Raw genomic sequence first — 8,728 nt, 5'->3', positions numbered from 1 at the left:
TTGATATGCCAAGTTAAAAATATCTTTTTAAAAGAAAGAATCATGATTTGCTCTTAAATAATCTGCTCCATAAATCATAATTTTCAAGCCTTAAGGACTGTCAATATATCATGCTAACCCAGATCAAGCAAATCACTTTTTAGCCTAGCATGCTGTGAACCTAGCTAGTATAAACAATTTTGAGCGAGTAAACAAAAGCATTCTTACCAGGGATTGCAAACAATAGTAGAACTCTTGTGTCCTAGTAATGATAATTAAGATGCTGCAAATGTGTTAATAAAGTTTCAGTGTATCATGGTAAATTAAGAAAGATATAATTTTTTTGTGGTGCAAAGGAAATTTGTTCATAATACTAACTGCTTAAAGGACATAAAAAAGAATTACATTTAGCAATTTGAGTAGCCAAATGACTCCTAAAAATGTAAAAATTTAAGAATTATCAAACTGCAAGAGTGGCAGCATATAAATTTAATTAATAAATAAATAAAACCCAGAAGTGCAACTGTTGAATGGGATGCTGTTCTGATAATCTGCTTCAGAAAATTTTATTACCATTATTATATTTTCACAGTTATAAGTTTCAGTGACTGATCTGTTCTTGGGAATAATTGCGGAAATAATCAACAATGTCAAGCAGATTCTTCACTGCAGTTAAAAAGCTCATGTATTTAAAATAGAAGACAGTTCCGCTGATTTATAATTTATATTTCACTTTCTTCTAGGAAATTAGGAAAGTCAAATAGAAAATTTCTGCAGGTAGTCCTCATTTAATAAGTGCCTCAGACAGTGACTATTCACTGTTACAATGTGATAAAAAGGTAACTTTGCATCCAGTCTTCATATATACAATCTTCCCTGGTCTGTAAAACAAAGAAAAACAGATAACATAGTACAGTTATAGTTTCATTTAGTGACAGTTTCACATAATGACCAAGTTGCTGGATCCAATTGTAGTCACTAGATGAGGATTACCCCGTTCTTATTTTATCCTCATGATGTCTGGCATTAAATTAGGCCAAGAAAAAGGGGCATATCCAAAGGCTCCCTGTAAACGACTGAGGATCCCCCAACCTATCACTTAACCACTATAGATCTCACATTAGAACAATCTTATGATTAGATTATTAGTCTAATGGCCAGTCACATGTTCTTTGGTTATAAATACATCGGCTGGGCTATAGCTCAATTAACAATTTAATTGTCTTACTCTAATTCTTGCTTATATATTTGAATCCATGTTAGTTCTAGCATCAATTCCAATCTGAGTCAAATTGTCTCCCTTTCCCATATCAGTTTTTTAAAAAACTGTTATTTTTTTTAAAATGCATATTCTTTAAGCATATTCAATCTCTTAAACATTTCACTATAAAATACAAAGTACCAGTTTGAAAAGGGAAGATTGCACTCTTGACTCAATCTTGGGTGGATGTAGTATACAACTTTTTCCAGTGGGAACCACTTACTCTTAAGATCATTTGATTGCATGATGCCAAACCTTCATGGCAGCATTCCAAGAGGGAAGGGAGACTCAGTGTGAGAAATACACAGCAGAGGGATAATAAATTAGGACACAAGCTGTACAGCCCCGTGCAGCATCCACGGTGCACTAGTAGCATACAAAGAGGACTAGATTCACACCCCTTTCCTGCAGCTTCGTATGCCAGCTCAGAAGGCTCACTCCAGTATCGGAGGCCTGTTGCTACATGAGCAGGTGCAGCCCCACCCAAACAACAGCATGAGAGGACAAAAGAGAACCAATCAGCATTAAATCCACCATAGTGCTACTCATCCTAGCAATCAGAGACAGGTGGCATTGGGTAATTCCTGCTCTCCTCAAAGCCCCTGGTAAGCATATTGATAGAGCCTGTGAAATGACTGTCAGTATGTTGTAGCAAGATGACGTATATCGAAGAGCAAATCACCTACCTGTGGCATGGGAAATCCTCTTCCCCTGGAAAATAGCTTATAAATCCACCCAACCAAGACATAACCTCCATAGCCTGCTCTCACACACTCTCCCATATGCTGCATTGAAGATTAGTTTTGGACTTGGAAAATTTCCAGCTTTCATGGCATTCTAATTGGATATGCTGTTTATGAAAGGGAAAGGCCATATTACGTGCAGTATAGTTGATTTGGAGATACAGTACATTCATTCCATTAATTCAATACCTTCCCTAGGCTACTTTAAGAAATTAGGAATGTAATGAATCACAAGAGAACTGTACATTTGCAGTCTGCAAAGTCTCATTGCAGAAAAGATAGCAGCCAATCTTCAGCATCCTTGTCATGGTGATTCTGAACTGTATAGCACTTTTAAATGTTCAAAGTAAGTGGCATAATTTGCATTTGCTCACTAGAATAGTGATATTTGTGTGCTAACAAATTCTTTTACGCCTCTTACATGACATTTGAATTAATTGCATTTCTCGCAGACCAGGTTTATGTCTATGGAGTAGTCAATAACCTATAGGGTTGCTACAAATTTTGCTTCATTTCCTATCCCATTCCAGCAATCAAAAAGAGTGGTTTAATTTACAGCTCTGACTAATTCATGTTATGTACATAGTTGCTTACTGCAGTAGTTTACTTTAAGGTTTAGCACGATACGCACACATACACTCAACCATTCACTCACTCACTCAGCCAATATGGTTGCAAACAGCAATTTCCAGCCTAGCATAATCTATGAACTCTGGCAATTGTGGCTTGTTTAATAAACCATCATTCAGGGGATAGTTATAATGGAATATGTTTCCTCAGCTACTCTGTCCCTTTGCCAAATTGTATGTTGGTCATTACAGCCAAGTGATACATTGTATCTACTGGGAGTCCTCAACTTATAGCCATTTCATTTAGCAACCATTCAAAGTGTCACTGAGAAAAAAGTGACTTATGACTGGTCCTCACATTTATGACCATCAGAGCATCCCTACAGTCACGTGATCAGAATTCAGGTGCGTGGCAACTGGCATATATTTACAAGAGCTGCATTGTCCCGAGGTCATGTGATTGGCATTTGCAGTCTTCCCAACCAGCTTCCAACAAGCAAAGTCATGGGGAAAGCTAGACTTGCTTAACAAGAGCATAATTTATTTAACAACTCCAGTACAACTTCCTTTGACAACCATGAAAGAAAAAGGAATAAAATCAGGCCAGGCTCACTTAACAACTACCTTGCTTAGCAATGAAAATTCTGATCCCATTTAGGGCTGTAAATTGAGGTCTACCTGCATATAATATATAACCTTTTCCTTGTTTACCAGTCTCAGTAAATGCTCAGCTCCACCCAGTTATCCCAATTCCACCCCAAATTAAGGGATTACAGATTCATAAAAGGGAAGGTTTTTTAGTGATTTGATTGATTGTTGTTATCAACTTGTTATCAACTCTCAACTACGCAGGCATTTATTATCTATTTTTGTGAAATGATGCCTTTGATGGTAGAGGGATCCTCTTTCTCTAGCATCTTCCTACTACAGGTAGTTCTCAATGAGAGAAATTTTGTTAAGTGAATTTTGTCCCATTTTGCTACTATTCTTGCCACATTTGTTAAGTGAATCACTGCAGTTGTTAAATTAGTGGCACAGTTGTTAAGTGAATCTGGTTTCCCCATTTTGGCTTTGCTTGTCAGAAGGTTGCAAAAGGAGATCCCATTACCTTGGGACACAGTAATGGTCATAAATACCAGTCAATTGCCAAGCAGCTGAATTTTAATCACGTGACCCTGGGAATGCTGCAATGATCCTAAGTGTGAAAAACAATCATGTCACTTTTTTCAGTGCAGCTGGAACTAAGCGAACTGTTGTAAGTTGAGGACTACCTGAATATCCCTGCTGCCCCAAATAAGGGCTGTTGCTTTAGATGAGACTCTGGGATAACCTTCAGGCTTTGAGTAACGCCATATACCTGGTTTCCCCGAAAATAAATCAGGGTCTTATTTTCTTTCAACCCCCGAAATAAACTTGGCCTTATTTTCAGGGAGGTCTTATTATTTTTGAGGCGCAGAAGGCGGAGAGCATGGTCACCTTATGGCTGCTGCTGTGTTGCAATATTTTTGGGAAGGGCTTATTTTAGCACATGCCCACAAAAGCCCGATTGGGCTTATTATCCGGGAGGTCTTATTTTCAGGGAAACAGGGTACCATATATACTCTGGGTATACATTTCCACGGGACGTGGTGGCTCAGTGGCTAAGTGAGCTCCCGTTACTTGTCCCAGCTTTTGCCAGCCTAGCAGTTCGAAAGGATGTAAAAATGCAAGTAGAAAAATAGGAACCACCTTTGGTGGGAAAGTAACAGTGTTCCGTGCACCTTTGGCATTTAGTCATGCCGGCCGCATGACCACGGAGACGTCTTTGGACAGTGCTGGCTCTTTGGCTTTGAAACGGAGATGAGAAGCACCCTGTAGTCAGGAACAACTAGCACAAATGTGCAAGGGGAACCTTTACCTTATAAATTCCCAATGCTTTTTGTCTTCTCAGGATGAGGCAGCACAGAAAGACTTGAAGTAGTGCGGCTCATTGGTTTAAATGCAGTTATTTCTAATTAAGTGTACATAAGGTTGCGTAAAAATGTAGATAAAGTTGTTCGAAAATAAGGATGCAAATCTTTATAATTGAGCTATTTAGAACATCCTTGAGGCCCTCTTTTTACAAGTATGCACATGGCTGCAATGTAAACTTTTTATTTAGGCATATATAACATTTAACGTCTAAGTATACACTTCTACTGGCCACCTGTAGCAATGAGTTGCATGGGTTTCCTGTGCCATGGTCTGATTTTAGTTTAAGGCAGGGGTGTCCAAACTTGGCAACTTTAAGACTTGTGGACTTCAATTCCCAGAATTCCCCAGCCAGCAGAATTCTGGAAATTGAAGTCCACAAGTATTAAAGTTGCCAAGTTTGGACACCCCTGGTTTAAGGCCTCTAAGCATTGGACTTGAAAGGGCAGCTGTCCTACTGCAGTTCTTGAAATTTGCAAACTTTCTCACCTGTGGGGGATTCTACCCTCCTGGGGTAGCACTCAAAGTCTCAGACACAGCCGTTTCTTTTTCTTTCTAGTTTCAGAGATTTTTTTGCTTTGGAGCTTGGACTTCTTTTGAGTCGCAGTTGCTGTTGCTGGTGGTCTTGCAGAAAGATAGCGGAAAGAAAAACTTACGGACTTAAAATCTGAAGCCAAGGCTGAGAATCAGCCAGCTCAGCTTTCCCACCGCCAGAGCCGCCCGGGTGAGTAAGTGTCCCTAGGGTCTGTTGTGCCCGGGAGCTTCGGCGCGGTCCTCCGAGCACAGGTTGTTTCTCAACCAGGCTCAGCCAAGCCTCACTCTCTTTACAAGTCGGCCTCCCCCCCCCCCCCGATCCACCCCCAAAATACACTCACACAGGTTTTGTTTGGTTTTGTTGACTCGCCATTGATCTTCGACGCCTTTCTGGGTTCTTTTGAAACTGCCTCCTTTTTTGCAGCTCATTGTGCGCTCAAATTTAGCACCATCCCTCTTTATGGAAATCCAGGCGAGCCCTTTGGTCTTGGGGAGCAGGTGCCTACGGGTTTGCGAAGCCAACTCTTGCTCCGATTTACAAGGAGACACTGTAAAAAGTGTCGCCTCCCCCCATTGCTCCCCTTTACCTCCCGGGCTCGTGTGAAATCCAGTAGCTAACAAAAGTGGGACTGAGCGGCGGGCGGCGGGGGGAGCTTCTGAATAGCTAAAGACCTGCTTTCAAGCCCCCTTGCCCGTCTGGGGTGACTTTGTCTTCTTTCTTAAAAGCCGGGTTTGGGTGGTGCGAAGCGCGGGCGGGGTGGGGGTGGGGAGCGAGAGAAGATGGCGAAAAGGGCAAAAGTACAAAAAGATACCTGTTTGCCTTGTAAAGCGCCTGGAAATCACCCGTGAGCAACCATATATAATTTGATTTGCTAGGCAATCTGCAGAGCGATTGCCCATCATTTATAATGTTCATTGAGCATTTTGCTTAATTGTTTCTCTTTTTGTAAAGGAAGCGCAGCCCCCCTCCTGGCTGCAAAGCGCGCAAGTGGCCAGATTCCCATGGACTGGCCCGGTCTGCAGCTTTGCAGGCTTTCCCAAGCGCTCTGAGCGGGAGGGAAGCCTTAATAGCTTTAGGCCGGCTGGAGGAAGCAGGCGGGACGAGAAGGGGCGGGACGGAGCAGTACGAGGGATTCAGAGAGCAAGGCAGAGGGGGAGAAAGGAGGCTCCCGAAGGCACGAGCGTTGCTCTCTCGCCTTTGCCTCTCCTGCCTCGCCACCCGCAGCTTCTGCAGGTGCTGTTTAATACCCTTTGAAGTTACAAGCCGCTTGCAGGTCGTTTGAGCAGCGTGGTGGCCACTAGTTTTCCTACCGCGCAGAGAAAGCGAGCGGAGGATTCATCTTCGCGGACTGAGGAGCCACTTTTGGCGGAGGAGAGGCGGGGCTAAAGCGCTCGGGTCAGGGGCGAGCAGAATGTCCGGGTCTCGGCGCGCCCTCTTGTCCTAGCCTAGGTGAGACAGGTGGTGTGTGTGCCGGGATGCTCAGTTGGATGAAAAACCAGTTGCCGCGGCTTCGAGAAACGAATCCACCTGCGCACTCCGCCTCTGCAGGAGACAAATGTCGGTCTCGGAATTCACCCACCCCCTTCCCACCCAGCCCCAACAGAGACCACCTTTCCCCGATCACTCCCCAGGAAGAACTGGTTCTGCTTCTGGGGATGGGGGAATCGAAGGGTGCTCCTTTGTTGTTCCGCTGTTTAATCTTTGCTGCTGGCGGCAATGCAGAATCTCTCGGGAGGATTGGTTATATCTCTCTTTTTATCGCCATGCAAGAAGCTGTTATTTTGGGGAACAGGGGAACTTCTATTCCCCCATCCCCACCCTTTAAATCTAAAAGGAGAAAAAAAATACTGCGGTTGGATTAAACACCTGGGGGGTTCACATCAGTTGTACCACTGTACCAGGTACTAAGCGAGACTCAGCAGGTGGCTATGACCTACCGCTCTGGCAAAGGCTCGGAAACTAAATAGGAATTAGTGCTGATTGGGACCTGGCTAAGAGTCCGAGCTGGAAGAAAGGGCGAGTTTCTGCTGCATTGCTGTCTTCTGTGCTCGAGCTTCATTGGAAACAGCCTTGGCATTTTTATCCCACTCTCTGCATGGTTATTGGCATAGGTAAAACAAATAAACGCTATGAGGAACTTTCTAATGCAGTATTTTCCAATCTTGGCAATTTAAAGTCATCTGGACTTCAACACCCAGAATTACCCAGGGACACATGCTAAATGGAGAATTCCGAGTGTTGAAGTCTATACCTGTTAAAATTGACAAGGTTGAAAAACAGTCCTTTATTAAACCCCAACTGTGGGGAAAAGAGCGCCCGCAGGTCACTGCAAAAGAAAATCAATATGGCGGAGGGTAGTGTGGTCGATGCTCCGCCTGTTTTTCTCTGAGCTTAATCAGCCTGAGCTTCCGCTATATTGACCTTTTTGCCCACAACAAGCCTCTGGGGGAAACCTGGTTCTCTTTCCCCGGTAATCCTGCTCCACTGGTTTCTTCACCGACTCAAGGCCCTCCTTAGCCTTGAGGCCTTCTTCATACCCAGATCTGGCACCGGAAGCGCCTCGCGGACCTTTGGGGCGAGGGCGCCTCGGGCTCCCAACGAACTCTCCTGGTTTCTTGGGTGTCCTGGGGACAGGCGGGAGGAGTGGCTGCCTTGCAGCGCTTCCTCCAGGCAGTAAGAAAGAGTCAAAGGGTACACTGCCATCCTGAATATTCTTACTGAGGATTCAGCGGGATATTTTCGTTGCTGAATCTGCTTCTTGCCACGCGTTCACTCTTTCAGCAAAACCTCCCAAGCGCTGTTCGAGGGGCGACCGCACAGAAGCGCCAACGCCTCCGTAGCCGGAGGGAGAAGGCGGCCAGCTGAATGGTCGGTTTCGTTAATTGTCACCCCACACCCGTCTACCTCATCTTCCTCTCTCCCTCCCCTCATTTGATTTGCCTCTGCGTCCTCGTCGGGAAATCAATGGCGATCCATTTGTTATAGTCTTCCACCGGTTCTATGACGAGGGGGGAGGTCCCTCCGCCTTCGGGCTGCCTTCGCCTCCGAGCGCACAAGTGGCTGGATTCCCATGGATTCGGCCTGCTTTGCAGCTTGGTGTAGGGGCGGGGCGGCAGCGGGGACAGGAGACTCCCTGACCTCAACTTGAAAGACCTTGAAAGGAGGTGCGTTATGGCGCATTACCAGCCGGGCTTTGCTCAGGTACCAGCAACTCGCTGCGCTGGGTTGCAGGTGCGCCGTCGCGCTTTCGGGCCTTTTTTGTCCCTCAGAGGCGAGGCCGTTGGATTCGTGATTCCATTAGCCCCGCTTGCCTGGGGCGCCGTTCTGCTCTGGAGAGAGGCTGATGCAGAGGGGAAAGCTGTTTAGCCAGGGTTCCCGTCCCAGGCAGCCCTCTCCGCTCACAAAGCTTCAGGGCTGTGCGCAAGCGATGCGCTTCCACAGCCTCCGTTTGAGTGTGTACAAGGCCCCAGAAAGGCGGAGCGCTGGGACGGAGGAGTCGTTTATTTCTGAGGAAGAATTCAGCAAAACAAAAGCATGACAAGTTTTGTATTAATTGACTCCAATAAATGTCCCCGTTCATCAACAACATAAGGACTGTTTCTGTAACAGGTGGAAACAAGGCAGCTTTCAGAGGATCTCACTCAGCGTCCCTTCCAAAATCAGCCAGGATGATTTTACATTGGGAGGTTTT

At 45.0% G+C, this 8,728-nt stretch overlaps 1 long non-coding RNA gene across 2 annotated transcripts; it reads right to left on the bottom strand.

Moving 5' to 3' along the window:
• Positions 1–556: 556 nt before the first annotated feature.
• Positions 557–6,038, bottom strand: LOC309382053. 2 transcript variants are annotated; one of them, XR_014173621.1, is made up of 4 exons: positions 5,849–6,038; positions 4,992–5,126; positions 1,927–2,090; positions 557–860 (listed from the first exon to the last, which is right to left on the bottom strand). It is a non-coding gene; the product is annotated as an uncharacterized lncRNA (long non-coding RNA). The 2 variants fall into 2 exon arrangements; XR_014173622.1 differs by lacking the exon at positions 5,849–6,038 and adding an exon at positions 5,378–5,838.
• Between the last annotated feature and the right edge of the window lie 2,690 nt (positions 6,039–8,728).

Source organism: Natrix helvetica, assembly GCF_964273705.1.
Source record: "Natrix helvetica genome assembly, chromosome: Z".
In the NCBI taxonomy this organism is placed as follows: Eukaryota; Metazoa; Chordata; class Lepidosauria; order Squamata; family Natricidae; genus Natrix; species Natrix helvetica.
This window is presented reverse-complemented; position numbering and strand designations above follow the sequence as displayed.